Source organism: Dysidea avara, chromosome 4 (genome assembly GCF_963678975.1).
Source record: "Dysidea avara chromosome 4, odDysAvar1.4, whole genome shotgun sequence".
Lineage (NCBI taxonomy): Eukaryota > Metazoa > Porifera > Demospongiae > Dictyoceratida > Dysideidae > Dysidea > Dysidea avara.
The window spans coordinates 43,149,928-43,174,506 of NC_089275.1; the positions used below are offsets into that span (position 1 = coordinate 43,149,928).

General features: G+C 37.9%; 1 long non-coding RNA gene across 1 annotated transcript; it reads left to right on the forward strand.

The window, feature by feature from the left end:
• Positions 1–22,999: 22,999 nt before the first annotated feature.
• On the forward strand, positions 23,000–24,318 carry LOC136254453 (uncharacterized). Its single transcript, XR_010700499.1, has 3 exons — positions 23,000–23,066; positions 23,668–24,002; positions 24,094–24,318. It is a non-coding gene; the product is annotated as an uncharacterized lncRNA (long non-coding RNA).
• The last annotated feature ends 261 nt before the right edge of the window (positions 24,319–24,579 follow it).

Genomic DNA, 24,579 nt, shown 5'->3' on the forward strand with positions numbered 1-24,579 from the left:
CATACAGTACAAAATGTTACAATCAAATAACTGATTAAGTACAAATGCTGGATAAACAGGTGTCATAGCTATATTAGGTATGCATGGTAAAAAACTGTGTGTATACAGTGTCATTTTACATGTAGGCAGATGGATAATTCTGTTGACTTAACCTTTATTGCATGAAATCATGAACTTGACACCACTGATCAACACAAGAAACTCGATCACACAAGAGTAGTACTAATACCAGTGCATCTTGTATCAAACACATTTTCACAGTGAGTTGTTCAGTGACTACAGATGATGTAACAATGTTGAAGTGTTATGTTGTATTAGTTTTCACAATTTTCTTTGCATTTGACATCTTCAAACTATCATGGAGCACTGCAGTTGTGGACAATGATACTATAGATTCAAAGATATTGAAGCAGTCAGAATATTGTTTTGTTAATGACTCTATTATCATAAGAAAGCTTGATGGGACATTACTAAATGTCACTAATGATGGGGATTGGCTAGTAGCCACTGATGGTATTGACTTCTTTGTGCTACCTACAAATGGATCAGATTGTGGTGATGATGTTTACAAACCTAACATGGTGATATATGTTGTACTAACTTCAGTGTACTGCCTTATGTTTCTGTTGGCCACTTGTACTATTGCACTGCACCTGTACTTTAAGGAGCTGCAGACTGTATTTGGAATACTAATCACCATGTACTGCTTTGTCCTAAACATAGACAATACAATAACTTTTGTTCATAATAGATACCAGTATACACATAAGATCAATGACAATGCAGGGGTATGTGCTATGTTTGTGTATGTCAGAGGTACATTAGCTTTTTTCTACCATTCTATTAAATTTACAGTTCTATTTCATTTTACGTATCTGATGTACAATGGATACAGGATGAGATCTGGTGGAGTTAGGTTTGATAAAAAGTTGATGTGCAAGTACCTTACCTTCATGATCTCATTAACAACTATCTATGTTATCGTCGTGTTACCCTATGATCTATCTGTGCCCAGAGATGCTTTCAAGACTAGAGATGGATACTGTGAAGTAAACTTTGTAGATGGCACATCTGTTTATATTTTCATTGCTCAGCTTACATTAATATTGGTTGTAGAAGTGACAACCTTTTGCGTTGGAATAGTGTTTTACTTTCTAGTGAGTAAGCGTTGCTGTGATTTCAGTTCCAGTGATCTTCGAGTCAGTTTGACACTGGTGTCCACATCTGGGTTGAACAGGATTTTATTTCTCATGCCATATGTGTTTATCGGCTCTGGTGGCATCACTTTTGTAACTGCTTCCATTGGAACATGTACAGAGCAACTAGTTTTGTTGATAATATTTTTAACATCAAAGAAAGTGAAAAGTACCATCACCTCTATAGTTTCATCTTCATCATGATCATTGTGGAGATATCAATGTTTTGAGTGTTTAACATGTAACTACATTCATATACATAACTACAAGTATGTATGTATTGTGTTTGTGTATATCACATCTACTAACTACTATTGTATGTATTGTGTAGTTTGATAGTAGATGTGCCTATGCCCTATGATAATATATAATATATACCATTGTACATGTAATGATTATCACTTCTTCCATACTATTCAATTTTTAAAGTGTTTAAAATACATGTGAGATTATCTTTATGAGTGCATAAGTATTACTGGTATAAAGTCATAAAAGTTTAGAGTTAAAACTAAAGTCAACTCGTATAAATACAAAGTCTTGTAGCTAAACAGTCTACACATGCAGTATCACCATGTATGACGTACATAAATACTACTTTAGATATAGAGTACAAAAGCAATTGAAAATCACTGTGAAAAAAGAGGGATATAAGATGGTATTTCCAGTGGCTTATTGAATACAAAAAAGCTTGGTATAACCTGTATTATACTAACAATCCCTATAAGGCTTTAGTAAATGTGTTAAACATACTGAAACCATATATGTAATAGTATAGTGTGGGCATTATATCAGATATAAGCTATTCCAAGTATTGTGGTAATTAAACTGAAACCATACATGTAATAGTATAGTATGCATTATACTAAAGTATAACATGAGTATAATACAGGGTTTATATTAAGGCTTATTTGTATTCAATAAGCCACTGGAAATACCATCTTATATCCCAACTTTTTCACAGTGAATATGTGTGTGGTGTGTGTGCCCATGCATGAGTCATCACAGTCTAGAGTACCAGGCTGGTAGTTATAAGGTTTTAAGTTTGATGCTCAATGGTGCCCAGTTATTGTTGTCAAGAAACTTTACTCACATTCCTCCAGTCTACCCAACTGTAGGAACCTGGTGTTAACTGGGGAGGCAGCCACCCATGCTGGAGCCACTCAATGGGTACCTGGTAACTGGGTCTGATATAACAGACCTAAAGTTTAGGTGAGACTTTAGATGTCCACACTGTTGTAGCCTAACACCCCATTTGTGCTTACACAAACACCCATTTTTCTAAACAACTCAGAAGCATACAATAATGCACCCTAAAGGTGTGGGTGTATAAAATACCCTCATTAGGGTGTACTGGAACACCCCATTTTTGCAGTGAAATAATACGTAGCTTTTTCCAATCTAAAGTTATGAATCATTTGGTAAATTAATTGGATGTGTGTGCAAGACCCCTTTCGTACATCCAGTCACAATTGTAGAATTTGTCAGTTGTTTATTTTATAGTAGAAATTTTCTGTTTTATGTCTACTGTAACTCCTCCAACAGATTATTATTTACAGAGTAGATTTGTGCAATATCATTGAAAGTGAAAATATGAAGACATATAGAAAATAATATCTTAATTTACTCCAGCAACCAGTGTAAAACTAAAGAATCTTTGATAGGGCAATAATGCCTGGTACTTTGCTTACTTTAACCAGAACATCTTTATCTTAACTGTAAACATACGTATAATAAACTTACTTTGTTAATTTTGTAAAAAAAACAGCATGTGTAGTTCATTTCAGGGCTGGAGCACACAGTCCAGCCAGTTCAGCACTGGCCAGACTACGTTTCAGCTACTTGAATTTGGAAAAGATTGAGATACTCTAATAGAGCAGTCACCACAGTATACTCTAAATAGATGTAGAGCATTTAGTATAGAATATAGCCACTGTTCTAATTACACTGCTTGGTCCAAGCCATTATGTCTATGTTAATTGTCTTCAACTTTGCTTTTCAAAAGTTCCAGTGAAATTGGATCAATTTATATTGTAGCACAACAAAATTATGCAGGATACATCCTTTTGATGTTAACAAAAAGAAGAAAGACACTTTATATATAAAATAGCCTCCAGATGCCATTTCAGAGTAAGTACCTATTTTTACTGGGGGAGCATTCCCCCAGACCTCTATAGCTTAGCTTGCTGTATGTGCTAAGTACATGCAGTTGAGTATCACATGAAACCAGATAATCTCTGATTTTTAATATCAAAAATAAAAGAAGTATGCACGACTATGCATTTCAGTCCATGGATGGCCTGACCACGCAAAATCTCTGCGCTCCGACCCTGGCATTTCCTGTGAGGCATGGAATATATGCCACAGGGGTACTAGTACTAATCTTGTCTTCAGGAGAATTTATTCTATTATAAAAAGGACTGACTCATAGAGAACTAAGTAGTGCATGACCATTATAATATATTTTGTATGGTGGCTAATTGCTTTTTATAACACAATTTGCTACTGTAAATAAGGTTAATGGACTGTACCAGGAAGCAAGGTGTATCTTCATTATTCATGGACTTATTATAACCGGTGAGCCCTTTCCTTGTATGATGTGTCGTACGTACTCCAGTATTTAGTGTTTACAGTATCTTCTTTTATTTTGGCAACTGACTGTACAATCACGATAGGACTAATGCCATAATGGCCATTCTGGCTTATGTACTTCATTTACTATAGTTGAGAGTTTATAGATTTTTCTAATAAGTAGCTTGAGTAGCAGCATAGTGTGTTGCTTGTCCAGCCAGTTCTGTGCAAGTTTGTCAGCTGCCCCCACTATTTAATTACATTTGTCAGGTACTTTTTGATGCTGGTGATTATTATTATTATTATTATTTGTTAATTGGTATAAGGAAGACAAAGTCTAATAAAAACCAATCTCAAGTACATCTAAATAAAATCAAACCGGCGGTCATATAAAAATACATCTAATTTAGTCTTAAAGATCAGTACATTAGGTGCAAATACAATTTCATGGGGTAAGGTGTTCCAATCATTGATGATTCTCTGTGAAAAACTATGACCTCTAATAGCAGTGTTGAAGCGATTTTTGTAAAGTTTGAGTCCATTAGATCGGGTGGGGTTGGTATTAACAGTAAAAAAATAGTCTTTGTCCACAGATACTAAATTGTTCAGGATGATTAAAATATAAAACAAATAAGACAGAGTGTATGCATTGCTCATCTGCCATGCTGGGATTATTGCCCTGCTTGGCCTCTGCCTTGCCTGACTTACTTCCCTGCTTGTCCTACTACCATGTTGGAATCATTGCCTTGCATGCTTGGCTTACTGCACTGCTTACCTTAATTCCCTACATATGCATGGCTTACAGCCCTACTTGGTTTGCTGCCCTGCTTAGCCTACTGCCTTGCCTGGCTTACTGACCTGCTTCCCTGCTTACATGTACCTTACTGCCCTGGATTACTGCTCTGCTTAGCCTACTGCCTTGCCTGGCTTACTGACCTGCTTCCCTGCTTACCTTACTACCCTGGCTTACTGCTCTGCTTGGCTTACTGCCTTGCTTGGTTTACTGCCCTATATGGCCTGGCTTACTGATCTGGTTGGCCTGTTACCATGCTAGGTTTACTGTCCGGTTTAGCCTATTGCCATGCTGGGATAACTGCCCTGTTTGGCTCACTGCCCCTACTTGACCTACTGTCTTTTCTTGGCTTACTACTGTGCTTGGTTTACTGCCTTACTTGGCTTAATTCCCTGCTGTTCTGCCTGTCTGTCAGTTGACACTCTGTAATGATGATGTGACTTTAAGTGTCCTAGCTTGCAGTGTACCTACATAATGTATCACTGGTGCTACCTCTATAAATTCCAATTTTCCACTCATGCATTTGTGGTCACTTGCTCATCAGCTATTGTTCTGTTCCTGGCTTGTTGTATTGGTCACAGGTCATCTGTTATTTATTGCCCATCGTGCATTGCTGTCATCTGTTTTTCATTATTTGTTGCTTATAATGCATTGCTCATTGTTTGTGGTTTATACATTATATTCATTGTTTGTTGCTTATTATGCTTTGCTTTCTATTTGTTGTGTGTCACGCATTGCTCATTGCTTGCTGCTTATCCTGCATTGCTCAGTGTCTGTTGCTTATTGTGCAGTGCTCATTACTTGTGGCGTATTGTGCTCATCGTTTGTTATTTATCTTGTATTGCTCACTGTTGGCTACTTATCATGCATTGCTCATCATTTGTATGTGTTGTGCATTGCGTATTGTTTGTTGCTTAACATGTGTTGCTCAATTGTCATGTGTTGCTTGTGAGTTGCTTATCACGTATTGCTCGTTGGTTGTCGTGTATTTCTCATCATTTTTTGCTTGTCGTGTATTGCTCATTGTTTGTTGCTTGCTTATCATGCATTGTTCATTCTTTGTTGCTTATTGTACATTGCTCATTGTTTGTTATTACTCATTGTTTGTTGCGTATCATGCATTGCTCATTGTTTGTTGTTTATCATGCATTGCTTGTTGTTTGTTGCTTATTGTGCATTGCTCATTGTTTGTTGCTTATAGTTTGTTGCTCTTTGTTGGTTGCGTGTCAGGCATCACTTACTGTTTGATGTCCATCATGCATTGCTCACTGTTTGTTGCTGATTGTACAGTGCTTCCTGACTGCCACTTCATCGTGTCTTACTTAGTGTATCATGCTAGCAAAGTTTGGGGAAAATTGGGCACAGTCAAGCTGCTTGATATGACTTGCTATAGATACAGCAGCTACGTAGCTTGTTTCCTGGCCAACACCTTGCATCCACTTGGCTGCCTAATTTAACCCCAAAATATGCATAAAGCGCTAGCACATCCCAAGTAGTGGGTGTACATGTGGGCCAAGTTGACATAGTGTGTTAAACACAATTTACCACTCCAAATACAGTTAACAGACAAGGAAGCCTGTGTATGATAGGGATTAAATGAATTAAACCCACAATCGATATTATTCAATACCATTGCACATGTGCACTGATCACGCGATTGCTATTCTCATGGTAACAGGTGTTACTTGGAATCTATTGTGCTGAATCCTGGTTGAATCCGTCATAAACATTCCACCCATCCACTCTTGTCTTTATACAAACATTGCCAAACCCATTGCATAACTAAGGCAATCATGCATTTGTATAAATAGATTAACACACTTGGCAACCCAGGACATGAACACGGTCAGGCTGCTTGATATGAATTAGAGCTTGCTATAGCAATAGAGATACAGCAGCTAGCTTCAGGTGTACTTAGCATTTAGCATTCAGCAATGTCCTGGCCTGCCCAAGTTAACCCCAAATATGCATGTATAGTGCTGACGCATCCCATGTAGCGGGAGAGCATGTGGGCCAGCTGATGTAGGATGTTAGCATGTAAATACACTTTATATTACAATGTGTGCACTATATGACATCAATTATACATAGTGATACGACTGCATCTGCAAAATATTTTTTTGCTGTGTTTATGCATCATATAAGGGTTCTATTATTGTAACTTATATGGTGACTTCAATTCAATAATTATATGTCTCTTTGAGAGAAAACTTAGATGTCACCTATTTCAAACTAAGTCATAGAGTCTAGCAATTATTAAGACATTAAAAGCATATATCAAAAATAAGTAGATACAATGAAGTATTCCAACCACCAGACCTATTTTTGTATCATAGAGAAACTACTGAATTTTCATGGGTATTTCATGACAACTTCACATGTTGTCTCCAGCAGTGAACGCGTGGAGATTCATCTATTCTCAAAGTGAAGAGAAGTTTTTGTCAAGCAATTATTATAGCTAATTCTTGGAAGCCTTTATAAGCATATTATACCCTGTTAGTTGTTTTGTTTATAACAAAACCTTTTCACATTGTACAAAGAGCTGCAAAATTGACTAGAGAACAATGAAATATGGTATGGTCTGACAATATGATCATGATTTGTGATAGCTAAATATTGTGAAAAATCCCACGTTGTCTTGTCTTGAAAAAACCTAACTGTAGGTGGTGTTTTCTTGAATGAAGGTCTATAAACTATAATAATGCTTCAGCCATGTTAAGGATTCTTATAATCAATAATATGCACAATGCAATTGTGCAACTGATCTGGTGAGGTCTAAATGGTTCGTTCTAACAGTGCTGTAACAAAGCTAGCATAGCTTCCTTTGTCACATACGATTGACAAACTAAGCAAAAAGAAAAGAATCTGCTTAATAATTCTTAGATTAGCACACTAATTGTATAAAGGAAATGGTGGCATTGATGTATACTTAGCTATTTACCCACAAAATTTGTATAGTCTTATAAGGAATTATGTGATTGTTACTTCGATGTCAACATGACATCATGCATTGACAATTGCATCCTTATATGGTTACAGTGAAGCTGCTATTATAGTATATTCAACATTGATGTGCAATATGTACTTTTAAGTATGAGCTCAACCACTAACATGGTTCAATTCAACCTTTATTGTCACAAGATATTACATGTGTGGTAAGGAGTAGCTAGCTGAGTACAACAAACACTATATGGGAACTTATGTATATAGATCGTGTTATAACTGCATACATCATAATATGGGCAGCATTAGTTATTGTATACTATAAAGTACAAAATACATGGCACGCACAGAAATACCAGTATTGCTAGCTACTGAGTAGAAGAAGACACCATAGAACTGATGGCACTTTTGACTTTCTTTGATGTTAAAAATATTATTAGTAGCACTGACTGTTCTATGAATGTTCCAATGGAGCTGGCCACAAATGTGATACCACTAGAGCCACCACTCAGTGAGTAAGACACAAGAAAGAAGAGAGTATTCAATCCAGCTGTGGATACCAGTATGAAGCAAACTCGAATATCACTGGACTTGAATTCACAAAAGCGTTTACTGACCAAAAAGTAAAATAGTATTCCAATACCAAATGTTGTCAGTTCTATGACGAAAATCATCGAGAGTTGCACAATGAAGATTATAACAGATGTGCCATCATCAAGGAAGTTGATAGCACAATATCCATCCTTAGTGTCAAAAGCAGTTCTGGTTACAGCAAGATCATATGGGACAACCACCACTGTATAGATAGTGGTCAGAGAAACAAAAAATGTAATGTATTTACTCATCAGTTTTTTGTCAAATCGCTTGCCACTGCTATCAGATCTCATCCTGTAACTGTTGTACATCAGGTAAGTGAAATGAAATAAGATAGTAAACTTTGTAGTGTGGAACAAGAACGTTAAAATTGTCCTCATATATATAAACGTAGCACAGATCTCACCGTCATTGACTTTGTTCGTAAATTGGTATTTGTTGTGGACAAATGTTACTATATGGTCAACGTTGAGAAAAAAGCAGAATATGGTAATTAATACACCAAACACAGTTCGCATTTCCTTAAAATACAAGTGTAAAGCAATGGTACAAGTGGCCAATAGAAAGTTGATGGCATAGATGGAGGTCTGTACAGCATATATAACAATGTCAGGATTGTAGACATCATCTTCACAATCTGATATGTTTGTAGCTGGTATCACAAACTTAGTAATATCATTAGTAGCTATTAGCCAATCTTCAGTATTATTGATGATGGTGAACAGTTCATTTCTGTTAACTTTGTTTCTGATGACAGAATCATTAATAGAACAATATTCTGAATGATTTATCAACTTTACTTGTCCAGTCACTTCAATGCTCCATGCTGCACTCAACACCCAGAAACTTGCAACACTTGCTACTATTACAGGAAGATTGAACATCACAAATACTTTTGAAGGGTACAAATAAAAGACACATGTATTGATGCTCTTTTATAGCATACACACAAAAATCCCCTTGTAAATTGCAATTTAATAATAATAATTATAGCATGTAGTCTAACCATGTAATCAAACACAATTGAGGTTGTTTACAAGGATCACAGTTGCATTTCTTGTGTCCCATTAATATTGAGTCAACTTGTCTCTAGAGTAGAATGTACACTGTACAGTTTACTGGTATCTGTTGTCTTACTGAGTATAACTTTGTCTAAGATGGACTGTTGCTAATGACGCATCACGTGGATGCATACAAGTATATGCAGAATTTTTTCTGATTTGTACTGCACCTGATATAGACCAGAGCACATTATAAGCATTTGCTAAGCTGGCAATGTCTCCATTTTATACAATAAATGCACTACTCAGTAAGCTCTTCATATTATGGAATTGCTGTCTTTCAAGCACTGTGCACATGAATATGGAATTATTTGAAATTTATTCTTAACATTTACAACTCTACAGTATCATATATGTACATATGAATGTGTGTGCGCATGTGTACGTGTGTGCATGTGTACGTGTGTGCATGTGTGTGTACGTGCAAGATAACTGAAGAAGTAAACTTTAGTAGTAGCACTGCACTAAACTAATAGAAGAATCGGTAATTTAAATTCAGGGACCTTCACCACTGGATAACCAATTTCCAACAGTTCCACTCAACACTTCAGGGGATCATGGTGACACTTCTCTTCTATACTTCTCTTGTCACCTTTTCTTTTATCTCAATTAATATTTAGCCACCAGCTGCTATTCTAGAAATCACCATCTTGAGTATAATTACAGGTTGTAAGTTGAAGTAACTACAACATTTAAGCAGTGTTCAATTTCAAACTATACTACATCCAAGAAACACAATTGCTTGTCAGATCCCCGTATTAATGTTTTGCTCAATATTATGGAACGCATACCTATTAGAAGATATTAGACAACTAGAAAAACTTCATTGCCATGCAAAAAAGTATAATATTATAATATGGAATGATTATATCATGCAGTAAACCTATAATACTCGACTACTTAAGTTCAAAATTTTCCCTTTAATGTACACAGTGATATAATGTTTTCAACAGTGAATTCAAAAAATCACTGACTTTGACGTCACTTTAGGAAACATATATGTGACCCAGTCTGACAAAAACGGTCTTGTCGCCTATTTAAAAGTATCGAAAAATGCCAGTTTTAAATATTTGGTGTGTTGTAGCTCACCAATGGTAGAAGCTAAGTGTACCAAATTTCACACGATGTACAACAACTCCTTACCTTCAAGAGCATCAACGGTAGAAGTAGCAACAATTAAGTTTCCTGCCATTTTAGATAGTTTTTATACCGAGGTTGACTCTACCAGGTGAGCTCCAAAAGGGGTGGGAGGTGGGGGCCGGAGGTGGGAAAGGGATTGTTTAAAATAATCTAATCCAAAACAGCCAAGCTGTAAAAAAAGAGTGCGGCCCTCAAAGAGGCTATGGTGAAAAAAAGATGTGAAATCCAAGGTGGCGGCCAAAAAATGGCTGTGATGGTAGGTTAATGGTAAAAATTTTAATAACGACAATTCAGGTGAATTTTGTGCCAATTAACCAAGCGGCACCAAAATTCACCTGAATTGTCATTATTAATATTTTTACCATTAACCTACCATCATAGCCATTTCTGGCCGCCACCTTGGATTTCACATCTTTTTTCACCATAGCTTTTTTGAGAGCCGCACACTTTTTTTTTACAGCTTGGCTGTTTTGGATTAGATTTCACTTCTTTTTGTATTTGTATACCCCAAAGCCGGCCTACGGCTGGCTTTGGGACTTTATTAACATATCTTTTTTTCTTTACCACAGGAAGAAGAAAAGATGAAGAAGATGTACTTTAAATATTTCTGATTTTATCAGTAAATGTACAAATTATATATATATATATATATATATATATAATAATAATACATATATTTATTTCAGAACTTTCCATGGTGGTTTCTTTGTAACTGAACACTCTACAAGGTGACTTCTTCTAGCTGCTCTCTCTAGAGGGTGAAATGTTTGTAGCTGAACGATCTACAAGGTAACTTCTTCTAGCTGATCTCTCTACAGGGTGATTTGTTTGTAGCTGAACTATCTACAAGGTAACTTCTTCTAGCTGATCTCACTACAGGGTAATTTGTTTGTAGCTGAATTCTGTACAGGTGATTTGTTTGCAGCTGAGCTCTTTACAGAATGATTTCTTTGTAGCTGAACTCTCTACAAGGTAACTTCTTCTAACTGACCTTTCTACAGGGCAATTTGTTTGTGGCTGAATTTTCTATGGGGTGATTTCTTTGCAGCTGAACTCTCTACATGGTGGTTTCTTTGTAGCTGAACTCTCTACAAAGTAATTTCTTCTAGCTGATCTCTCTACAGGGTGATTTGTTTGTAGCTGAATTCTGTACAGGTGATTTGTTTGCAGCTGAGTTCTTTACAGAATGGTTTCTTTGTAGCTGAACTCTCTACAAGGTAACTTCTTCTATCTGATGTCTCTACAAGGTCAGTAGTTCATAGCTGAACTCTCTACATGGTGGTTTCTTTGTAAGTGAACTCTCTACAAGGTGACTTCTTCTAGCTGATCTTTCTACAGGGTAATTTGTTTGTAGCTGAACTCTCTACAAGGAAACTTCTTCTAGCTGATCTCTTTACAGGGAGATTTATTTGTAGATGAACTCTCTACAGGTGATTTGTTTGCAGCTGAACTCTCTACATGATGGTTTCTTTGTAGCTGAACTCTCTACAAGGTAACTTCTTCTAGCTGATGTCTCTACAGGGTCACTAGTTTGTAGCTGGATTCTATACATGGTGGTTTCTTTGTAACTGAACTCTCTACAAGGTAACTGTACAGATGATTTGTTTGCAGCTGAGCTCTTTACAGAATGGTTTCTTTGTAGCTGAATTCTCTACAAGTTGACTTCTTCTAGCTGATCTTTCTACAGGGTGAATTGTTTGTAGTTGAACTATCTACAAGGTAACTCCTTCTAGCTGATCTCTCTACAGGGTGATTTGTTTGTAGCAGAATTCTGCATAGGCGATTTGTTTGCAGCTGAGCTCTTTACAGAATCGTTTCTTAGTAGCTGAACTCTCTACAAGGTAACTTCTTCTAACTGATGTCTCTACAAGGTCACTAGTTTATAGCTGAACTCTATACATGGTGGTTTCTTTGTAACTGAACTGTCTACAAGGTGACTTCTTCTAGCTGATTTTTCTACAGGGTGATTTGTTTGTAGCTGAACTCTCTACAAGGAAACTTCCTCTAGCTGATCTCTCAACGGGGAGATTTGTTTGTAGCTGAACTCTCTACAGGCGATTTGTTTGTAGCTGAACTCTGGTTTCTTTGTAGCTGAACTCTCTACAAGGTAACTTATTCTAGCTGATCTCTCTACGGGGTGCTTTGTTTGTAGCTGAATTCTGCATATTAGTGATTTGTTTGTAGCTGAACTCTTTACAGAATGATTTCTTTGTAGCTGAACTCTCTACAAGATAACTTCTTCAAGTTGATGTCTCTACAAGGTCACTAGTTTGTAGCTGAACTCTCTACATGGTGGTTTCTTTGTAACTGAACTCTCTACAAGGTAACTCCTTCTAGCTGATCTTTCTACAGGGTGATTTGTTTGTAGCTGAATTCTGTACAGGTGATTTGTTTACAGCTGAGCTCTTCACAGAATGGTTTCTTTGTAGCTGAACTCTCTACAAGGGAACTTCTTCTAGCTGATGTCTCAGTCTACAAGGTCACTAGTTTGTAGCTGAACTCTCTACATGGTGGTTTCTTTGTAACCGAGCTCTCTACAAGGTGACTTCTTCTAGCTGATCTTTCTACATGGTGATTTGCTTGTAGCTGAACTCTCTAAAAGAAAACTTCTTGTAGCTGATCTCTCTACAGGGAGATTTGTTTGTTGCTGAACTCTCTACATGTGGTTTGTTTGCAGCTGGACTCTCTACGTGATGGTTTCTTTGTAGCTGAACTCTCTACAAGGTAACTTCTTCTAGCTGATCTCTCTACAGGGCGATTTGTTTGTAGCTGAACTCTCTACATGATGGTTTCTTTGTAGCTGAATTCTCTGCAAGGTAACTTCTTCTAGCTGATCTCTCTACAGGGCGATTTGTTTGTCTCTCTACATGGTGGTTTCATTGTAGCTGATCTCTATACAGGTTACTTGTTTCTAGCTGATCTCCTGAATTCTTTTCAGGGTGACTGCTCTATTAGGATGACTGCTCTATTAGAGTATCTCGATCTCGCACTTGCTACACCAAGTTGGATTTCGTGTTATAACTCCGTGGCTTTATGTCTGATTGTTCTACACCATTGAAGAGCCTTTCTAAGATGATTACTCCATCTATGCAGCGATTTTCAAAGCATTACCCCAAGCGGTTTATCTGGTAGGCGTGGCAAACAGTCGTTTTTTTATTTAGCTAATCTCGATTGCGTAGTTGTTACACATTGTTGGTTTTTTCGTTGTATCTTCCTGGTTTTTAGCTCGATTTCTTTCAAACCACACAAGGTTTGAGGTTCAATAGTTAACCTATTCACCCACCGATTTTCAGCTTCTTCACATATGCGGTTTACCCTGTAGGCGTGGCAACATATTGGTATTATTTTTCGTGAATAATCGGTAATAATTCTTTGCCTGTTTATCGTATTCCAGCCAAAGGTGGTTCCGAGATGCGCCTTTTTACCCCCTTCTGTGTGCCAAATTTGAAGGCAATCGGATATGGCGTTCGCGTTTTATAGCAGTTTTTGTAAGTGTGCGAAAAGAGGAAGAAAATAAGAAAAAATGAAGAAACTAGCCAATTTTTGAAGTCGCATATCTCGGGAACGCTTGAAGCGATTTCGCTCAAATTTGGAATGTGGAGTGCTGAAGTTGGAGGGAGTGTCCACAGCAAAAATCGTCTTGTTTCATCAAGGCAGCACAGAGCTACGGAGGTGCGCAAATTGCGTTTTCTTTCTTCCTGTCAATATACTCACGGGTGTTACGCGCCGGCTTCTTGGGCCGCACGACACACTAATGTTTGTCTTGATTAAAGAGGAAGACGTAGGGATAAATTGAGCCAAGTTATACGGCATTGAGGTCTCAAAACTGGCTAAAATGAAAGGATATTTACAGCATATGTCTTGTATGTGCTTTTTGTGGGAAGTACGCCTACAGGCTTGTCCTTTTGTACAACCCGGTCTTTTGACAAAATTGATAATAACATAACATAACATAACATTATTCAACTCCACGAAGCTGTACAGCTACATACAATTTTTCCCAGACTGGCCAGAACTCCATTGGACCCCAGACCACTCGTACGGATTGCCACTGTGCTTAAGAAAAGCAGCCAGAAAAAGCAGACCACTCAAGTCTGGCTGATTTTGATTGCGAAATTTGATAGTTTATTTATGTAGCTTTGTGTTCTTGGCAAAAATCAAATTTGCTGTCATGGGCGATAAGAGTGGTTTTGCCAGACCCAGTCAAATAATTAGGATCCAGCATACAATTTCAATATTACAGTAGAGTAAGCCACCAATGTTCGACCACCATCGGTTCGGACACGATTTTTCTTTAAACCCGCAAAGAAAATTTCAGCTCTTGCTATGCCTTTGGAGAGGTCTAGGCCATAAACTCTTGCATGCAAAATTTCAGACCTGTAGCCTTCTTTGTCTGGCTGCAGGAGCTGCAAAAGTGACCTGTCCGAATGTTCTCAATTCTCGGACAAAAATATATATTAACGGTCGAGTGGCACTGCTCGTAATGCTTGAAGCTGATCAAGTCTTTCTATGCTTGATATTAAAGAGCAACTCTTATACTCTCCAAATATATGTAGATATTTGGCTTAGTCCTTATTGGCTGTGAATTACAAAGCTCCAAAGTCACCTCAGTCCTGAAACCTTAAATTCGGCCACCTGTGAAGCTCGTGCAAATCAAATAGTTACCTATATCGAATTCAAAGGTATTTTTATGAACATTGAGAGCATCAGCTACCTTTCAATAGTAAATAGGTACATGCACAATGACTGCACCTTGATTTTTGCCCGAATAGCTACATTGAATTTAGGCTTCTCTGACAGTAGTAGCCTGGATACTGCACCCAGCACACATAGATCTATGCACAATCCAAATCGACTTAAATGGGGTTTTTACTAACCCCTGTCTTACAAATGTCAAAACTTTCTCTCCAAAATGTCCAGGACATTAGCCATATCGAAACACTCCAATAGAACAGTCACCTATTATACAATTGGAGCAGTCAGAAAATCTGAGAGCCACACCCAGGCATATTCACTTCAATAAGACTAGATCTATTTATATGTGAATTTCGATGATTATAACGCTTAAATACTGATTACATGTGATAATGCATTGCCTGATGGTTATATTAGAGTAACTATTATTATTATTGTTACTGAGCAATTGACTGCTCTATTAGAGTATTTCGATCTGGCTAATGTCCTGCATGGACATTTTGAAGAGAAACTATTGACATTTTTAAGACAGGGGATAGTAAAAACCCCATTTATGTCGATTTGGATTGTATGTGTGTGTGCTGGGTACAGTAGCTAGGCTGTTACTGTCAGAGAAGCCTAAATGCAATGTCTACCACCCCTGAGACGCTGCTGCCCTTGCCTACCTACGCTGCCCTTGCCTACCACCCCCAGCACATAAATGGCCTGTGCTGGACAAACCGGGACTTTCTTAGTCCACGGCAAACTGGATTGCCCTTCTCTCTCTTGCGGTCCTCCATACAATGCATCCGCGGAGCCCGCTCATCCATCGGTCACTATGTTAAGACTCCCCCAATTGTGGAGCTGATTCGGGCAGAGTCTCAGTTTGCCGTGGACTAAGAAAGTCCCGGTTTGTCCAGCACAGGCCATTTATGTGCTGGGGGTGGTAGGCAAGGGAAGTCCATCAAACCCGAGAAAAAAAATGCAATGTAGCTATTCGGGAAAAAATCAAGGTGCGGTCATTGTGCATGTATCTATTCACTATTGAAAGGTAGCTGATGCTCTCAATGTTCATAAAAATACCTTTGAATTCGATATAGGTAACTATTTGATTTGCGCGAGCTTCACAGGTGGCCGAATTTTAAGATTGCAAGACAGAGGCGACTTTGGAGCTTTGTGATTCAGAGCCAATAAGGATTACGCCAAATATCTGCATATATTTGGAGAGTATAAGAGTTACTCTTTCATATCAAGCATAGAAAGACTTGATCAGCTCCAAGCATTACGAGCAGTGCCACTCGACCGATAATATTGTTAGGCAGAACTTTTTTACAAATAGAATAGTCAATCTATGGAACTCCTTACCTGACTTTATCATTTCAGCACCAACAGTTGCAACCTTCAAGCTGCGCTTGGATAATTTTTGGAAGCAATCTAGATATGGGCACCTTCAAAGGCCTGAGGCCTAGCCTGGCAAGTTAGCTTGCCTTGGCATCTACAAGCCCATTAAATAATAATATATTTTTTGTCCGAGAATTGAGAACATTCGGACAGGTCACTTTTGCAGCTCCTGCAGCCAAACAAAGAAGGTTGCAGGTCTGAAATTTTGCATGCAAGAGTTTATGACCTAGACCTATCCAAAGGCATAGCAAGAGCAGAAATTTTCTTCGTGGATTTAAAGAAAAATCGCGTCCGAACCGATGGTGGTCGAACATTGGTGGCTTATTCTAGCACAAATGTTTCCAGCAGCAATTTCTAATATATCAACAGAATTCCTCGAATATGGCAGGAGTGGATTTTGGGGGTCTTAGGGGCTGTAGCCAAATCCCCCCCAGGCCCTCCCTCCTTTCCTTTCTAAGTTTATAGTACTTGGCCAATAAAACCCTAAATCTTCTATGTTTATCAAAAAGCAGACTTATTTCAGGAACTATGTATCACTACCAACACACGTAATGTCTATGTAACTATACCTATAGTTCAACTTTGTTCCAGGAAAGTATATCTTCCCTTTCCTCAAGAATTCTTCAAAAAATAAGTTTCGATTGTGGGTTGTATCTCCAGTTACAAAAAAGTTGTAATTATGGGTTTTGTTTATTCAGATGATTAGTGGTGTTTCCATTATGGCTATAACGCCTATAAGAGGTGATTAGTGTGGTTTTTAATGAATTATGATTGTAAAAGTGTTAGTTGTTTTAATTGGTTAAAGTTATCAATATGTAGCTACCAACTCAGCCATTTAGCAAACTGTAGTCTTTTGGTAATTTACAGTCTCATAAGGCAGTCAGTGTTGGGAGTAACACATTACTTATGTAATGCGTTACGTAATATTATTACTTTTGTGGTAACTAAGTAATATGCTATAAAAACAGGTAATATAACTCAAGTTACTTACAAATGTAATGCGTATATAGTTACTGTAACGAATCTAATATTACGTAATATTATTATTACAAGTACCGAAGTTACTAATCTCGTTAGTAATCCACTGAGTAACGCCTAGCCACAACAAAGTAATGAAGCCTACTGAATGAGGCTTATTCACCAGCTTCTTGCTTATAAAACCAAGATTTGCACATTGTCCAACAATGCAATCATGTCACATGATAAGGTGGTAGTTTCACACATGACAGCTTAAGGCTGTGGACACAAAGTAATATAATATGTAATATTATTATAGTTACTTTATTTTATGGTAATATGTAACTGTAACTAAATAGTTCAGTTGCAAGTAATATGTAATATGTAACTAGTTACTTTTAAAGTAACTTGCCCAACACTGAAGGCAGCTATAACATATTCGCCCACTTTTGTCTATGAATGTAAAATTTGTATCAGTTACCTTCTGATATGACCCCATGCTGTGAATTATGGTGCTGGTATTTGTAGCTAGCTATAGATCAGTCTTAACCCAGCAGATCTAGAAATAAGTTGACTATCACAACAGCAAATTAGAAAGCCCATAAATGCAAATATATAGTTGTATTTGCTAAGGATTGCCAGTGGACTAGCTAATACCTGCTAGTACTTTTCACTGCATTAATTCTGCTTTTCATTGGTGTTAAGGCAAACAAGGTGTCACTAGGCTAAGGAGCATGCATACTCATAATTGTGATGTTCAACACCACTACTACTTAGCTATATACATATGTTTCTGCTTCACAGATTTAGCTGATTAGAGCATGACTAAGAGGAGCTGATGCATTATGGTATATAGCTAGCTATATCTAAATGCTTGGTAGCTGCCAATGAAAGTGCATGATAGCTACTCAATGCATATTGCTTGATTTAATGGAAAAGTAAAATTTAATGATGGACATTCCATTATTTTCCACTGAAAAACTGCTAAAAACACTCAGATTCACCTTTAGAGGGCCTAATTTTCAAAAGTTTCCTGGGGGGGAGGATGCCTCCAAGGTTGGCATGTTTCACACACTAATGTAGTAATTATTCCAAATAGCTAATTTGACCATGGATACTACATATATCTTACCACTAGGGCTTTGTGAGAAGGCTTGGTATTGTCTGGCTTATATAGTAGTTACCTATATCCTATCCAGCTTAGTGCCCCCTTTCAAAAAAATCCTAGATCCGTCCTTGTATGGAATGCTTTACCGATTATAAATTACAATTTTAACCAGTCTACTATCAAGTACAAGCTTATAAATGTTCTGTGGAATCATTATGATCTACACAATTCACACACCTTTTCTTTTGTTTCCTCTGTAGTAAGGGAGCATAATATTCCAATAATATTATAGTGTACAGGGTTGCTAGAAACTTGAAGAATTAAACTTGTATACATATTTCCAGACATTTTCTGTATTACTTAGCTACAATAGTATAGCACAGCACAACAATTTATAGTAACATACAACCTACATTAATCTCTCAGGGAAGGATCTACAAAGGGAACATGAAAGTTTCCAACACAATCAATATACTCTAATAGAGCAGTCAAGTATACTCTAATAGGCAAATATCCATGTGTTAACAGATTAATCAATGTGAAGGTGATGTAGAGTGGTCATTAAATTCCATTGAGGAAGGAAGACAGTGCATTGTGTAGCATCATGTTTGCAAGTGGGGATGCAAAGCTGAGTATGAGTTTTTCCAGCAGTAGTTTTAGTCCTCATGTATTTATAAAATACACTTTTCATTCATGCGTGAAAAACTTTGTATTTATATCATGCATTTGGATGTACAAGACGCATCCTTGATCCACGCTTTGATTGTTTACAAGTCATTCCATGTTTGTCACTGTTTTCATAACTGTATAAGCCCACAAAGTCTCCCAGCGGTTATGCAAAATTATGATTAGCCATCACACTCATTAGTCCATGAAATATTAGCAATCTGTTGAGTTTAAATTGTACCATTGATATTCAAGATCTCAAGGTAGCTGGAGGTACAGACCCCTGCTGCTGGTACTTTGTATTCCTGTTGGAAACCCCATTTGAAAAATTCTTCCCCTGCATACCTAAATTGTTCTTATGCCCTGACCAATTGTTCAACTATTATTGTTTTAAAGCTCAATAGGGAACCGATTTGAAAAGCATCAAGCATAATACTAGCATAATAAGGAAGATAGTCAAAAATTTAGTTAAAATGTACAATATGCATGTCAAAATTAAGCTTGTTTTATAATTAAAAACACTTTATATGTAATTACATGGGCTGTTTCTTTGCTAATTGTTAATAACAGATAAAAACAATATCAAAAGCAAAAAAGTTCAAAATTTCTTTACTGTTAACATATTTTGTTTTGGAAAAAACAGTGGTTCATGATCATGGTTTATTCACTATACCTGTGAGGCATGGTATACACAGTACACAGCCTCTTGTGGTGTGCTATAGGGGCGGATATAGGGGAGGGGCTTTGGGGGCTGAAGCCCCCCTGCCCTCCCCCCTTTACATTTAGATTTTACTTGATCAATATAGCTGAAGATTATAATGAAATTTGCCTTATAGTTATAATGATCACTATAATAGTGTAAACCAGCTGTAAAAAAAGGCGAGGCCAAGAATGCACAAGTACATGTTCACGGAGTAACTACAACCAAAAGACATGATATCAAAATCTGGCCAAGAAAGCATTTACAGTATAGGCACTTTTATGCATTCATTTTCTATATGCTTCACATTATCACATCCAGCTAGCTGTACATGTGTGCTTGCAATGTAAACAATACTGCTGAGACGATAAAGATGATTACACTGCATTGTTAGTTTCTACTTGGCCATCTTTTTATTTTAATATACAGTGCAAAAAGATGGCCAAGTAGAAACCAATTGTAAATTTTTAGTTAAATTAATTTTGTTAACAATGCAGTGTAATCATCTTTTATCGTCTCAGTAGTATTGTTTACATTGCAAGCACACATGTACAGCTAGCTGGATGTGATAATGTGAAGCATATAGAAAATGAATGCATAAAAGTGCCTATACTGTAAATGCTTTCTTGGCTAGATTTTGATATCATGACTTGGTTGTAGTTACTCCATGAACATGTACTTGTGCATTCTTGGCCTCGCCTTTTTTACAGCTGGGCTGTTTTTAGCACAGGATATCACTACTTTTTGTTGAATGGAGAACATACAGTTACTGAAGATTGGTTATTATATTACATAGGAGACACTGCATGCACAGCTTCAGTATCAGATTAGCTAGCTAAATCAGTAGCAAAACCTTCAAGTTAATAAGTGTTTAGAAACGCTACTAAAAGTGACTTGCTAAGAGAAAACTCGTTCAAACCGTTCAAATTTCCCTCAAGGACTCATGTGATATTTTGCGTGATGTTTCACGCGAAAATAAGAACCGGGGATAGTGACAAAGTCGAGGCTACCATCTTAATAGTTCTTCCTGAAGCGGTGGATTGGTGATATAACTAGTCTGTGTGCGTAACAAGTGGAGGCGAATCGGCTGCGAGTTGTTGCTGAATGTATGCCTCGGAATGGACATGAAGGTGCTGAATGCATCACACTATTCTCTCAGCGAATTGCCGAGTAAGTTCGTGTATATAAGTCATTGTAAACGGATATATAACTACCGTCGTAATTTTAGACAGGAACCCCCACGCCATAGTAGCTTCCTGTCGGGATTATAAATATATATGCTTTTGTAGGCCAGATCCTTGCAGCTGAGCAGCTCTGCTGGCTTGTTCTAGCAGCTGTGTGGGTCAGACCGCGAACAAGTTGAGCTGCAACGTTGAAACCGGGTCACTACTGCTGACCCGGATGACCCACTGACCCGGATTTGACCCGGATGTGACCCGGATTAATTAAAGCCGAGACGTATTTCGGCTAGTCTCGGGCGAGCGAACGAGTCTACATTTTGAGCGTTCGATTCGTGTTGAATAAATATTGCAACTTCAGCCTAGCTGTAGGTTGAAGACCAAAAAAAAAAAGGTCTTCACCTACTGAAAATAGCTACCCCTCACCATAGATACCCTCAGTTTCGTGCTACATACTGCACTTACTAACAAATAGGCGTGGCTGAGCATATGTTGGTAATGCGATAAGTAGGCGTGGCTCACGAAAGAGCTACGCGATAGTGTTTATAAGTTCCACGTCGTCAAACGAACAATTTCGTTTCTCACGTGATCCAATCCGGGTCAGACCCGGATGACCCGGAGAAAATGCGACCCGGATGACCCGACCCGGTTTCAACGCTGGTTGAGCTGAACCCTAGTGAGAAAACAGCTAACACTGTAAGATTTTTTCTCAACATTTCAACCAACCAGATGGTTGGTGATGACAACAACAAAGTTGTCAAGAGCAGATAAATGCTTCCATCAACAGTTCAGGAAAGGCCATAAGGCTATATACTTTTATGGCTTCCTCTAATGTATGGTGAAATCTTTAGCTATAAATAATGTGTCAGGCATTTGAATGATTAGCAAGTAAGTCAATACTACAACGCTAATAAGTTAATATTTTTGAGGGCTCAGCTCAATGCGTACATACAGTATACCATAATTACTATGCATCAATCGATTGATGTGATGATAACATGTGCAGATCTGAGACAACCATGGACCCTACTATATAGTAACTGGGCAGATATATAGAGTTATGTACTCTGATATAATTGTTAAGTGTTGTAGTTTGCCAATGGTCAAAGCTAAATTAACCATTTTAGGTAGCTTTTTGTGATGTTGAAGGTGTCAGGCAAACTCAAGTTAGGGGCAGGCAATAAAAGATTATTTTTCAAAACAGGAGAGGAACATACTTAGGCCCACAAGGTACTGGCTTAGTCTACTTACCCCAGTAGATGCACCATATTATATATAATGCACATATCAATGTATTGCCCTACTAACCACCCCCCCTTCGGGCATATATAGGGCTATAGTGGGCACAACCGAATGTTAAATGCCCCATGGTAGGACAAACCTATTGTTTTAAATCCCCACCATTGGCTCCAGTTGCAACGTGGGGGATTTGACAGCGTAGAAAAAATACTGGGTGCTTAATATATAGTTATACAACGACCACGAGTGCTCTGCCTGATATAAATGCACGAGTCTGAGGGCCGTCAGGCCCGAAGGCAAGTGCGTTTATACAGGCAGAGCATGAGTGCAAGTTGTATAACTGTTATGTACCACTCACCTAATAGGTGGGGAGAGTCTCACAAGACAGCTGTAACACTTATAAAGGCCAGGTTTCTAACATCGATTGTGGGTAACCAAGCCAGACGTTGCGATGACGTTCCCCCTGCAGTACTGCAGCCACCTGAGATATTGAAAGCTAGTACGCTATGGGTTATATCACTAACCTGCCTTCGCTGTTCGACTCTCATCATGTAGTGCTCAGCATGCCAGTGTGCCATATAGACTAAGCACCAGACTAATCACCATAGTGATTCTCTCGAGCGAAAAAAAGCGACTAAATAGACGGTTTAAGTAAACAAAATCTAACTACTAAACGATACTAGTCTATTTCTTACTATTCACACTGGCTAAACTCGAATCTGGTGGCATGACAAAACTGGTTACCACAATCGAACGTAAAGGTTAGTATTATTTAGAATATATTTGTTTTATTGAGTCATTGTCGAAGTGGACTACAGTTTAATCTGGGCTAAGATGGCACCAGACTAGTAAGGTGTATAAGTACGTTTATATATATGTAGACTAGAGTTGTGGCCACCCGCGTTGGCTTTTTCGATTGCCATTGGCTGCTTGTAAACATTATACGTATTGGTGGCGTTATGGCCCACAATCGACCTTTACATGTCGGGCTATAAAAGAATTCGAGTGATCTGTGAAGTGTCTTTCCACCTATTAGGTGAGGTGTCGTAGTGATCTTCGCCACCAGCACTTGTGCTATGCTGCACAAAACCGCAGCCAGTGCAATATCTGTATATTGCACTGCGGTCGGTGCATTATAACTTATAATGCACTCGTTGTGGTCTACAAAACTGCAACCAGTGCGTTATAAGTTATAATGCACTTGCTGCGGTCTGCAGCAGTGCAATATACAAATTATGGCACTGGCGATGCCTTTGAACTGCTCACGCAGAGTGGTACATTGAATGATTGTCAAATGCCCCATAGTGAAGCAGCAGTTTCATGTAAATTCGCCTTGTAAAGCCCCACTTACATCCAAGGGGGGGTGGTAGGGTAACACATTGGTAGGTGCATAATGAGTTTGCATCATAAAGCTTGTGTTGAAATTTAATTTGTCTTGCTTTTTTTCAGCTAATGTGCTCATCCTCAAACAATCAGGACTGGAAAAAACTACAAATTGTCTTCTACGTTTATCTATCAACTATCCAATCACTGCTAGTTTATTAAAATTTCCTTTGCTGTTGTAACTTGTTTACCATTATGCTATAACCATTAGTCCCTCCTAGTCTATATGTCTCCTAGCAACAAAAGTTGTTATGCCAACAATGTAGGTGAGAACCACAAAAGAAGCCAAGTAATATACTCCAAAATAATATTATTGGTCATCAATTGCTGCAGTATGCTGATATACATCTTGGGAATGACTATGTTGGATGCTCACTTTAACAATAATCATAATAGTGGAAGTAAGTGTTTGTTGACATGTTAGTGTGACTATGATTACATGTTTTTAGTTAGCTGTGCCTTACCATACTGTATCCCTTTCTGTATATGCAGGGTGGATACTGATGTTGTGACTGTTGGCGGGTGAGTTTATGGTCAATGGACAAATCACGCAAATGGTGAAGAAAAAAATATGTGGTAGCTACCAAGACCCCACTACTATATTATGAACTCTTGGTGGTACTTCATAGCCAAACACTAGTGTATCTGGCTTCTTGTGCTATTGTAGTCATTTTATCATAATGTAAATGTTTACTATTACAATATATCATGCTATCATTAAAGAGTTTCTACAATTGTGGGTGGTTGCAGGAGGGTCTACGAAGAGCTGTGACTGAAAGGTGATGTGCTGATGCTGGCTTTTTAAGTCAACACTGAAGTTTTACAGGCACTGAAGGCCAGGCTGGGGCGGGATTAGAGACGTGCACGGGTAATGTAGCAGTAAATTACTTCAACTGTATCAATGCATGATATTAACAATCACATTAAAACATAATCCTTACATTACGGGATACACCCTCCATGGCAAAAAACTGAATC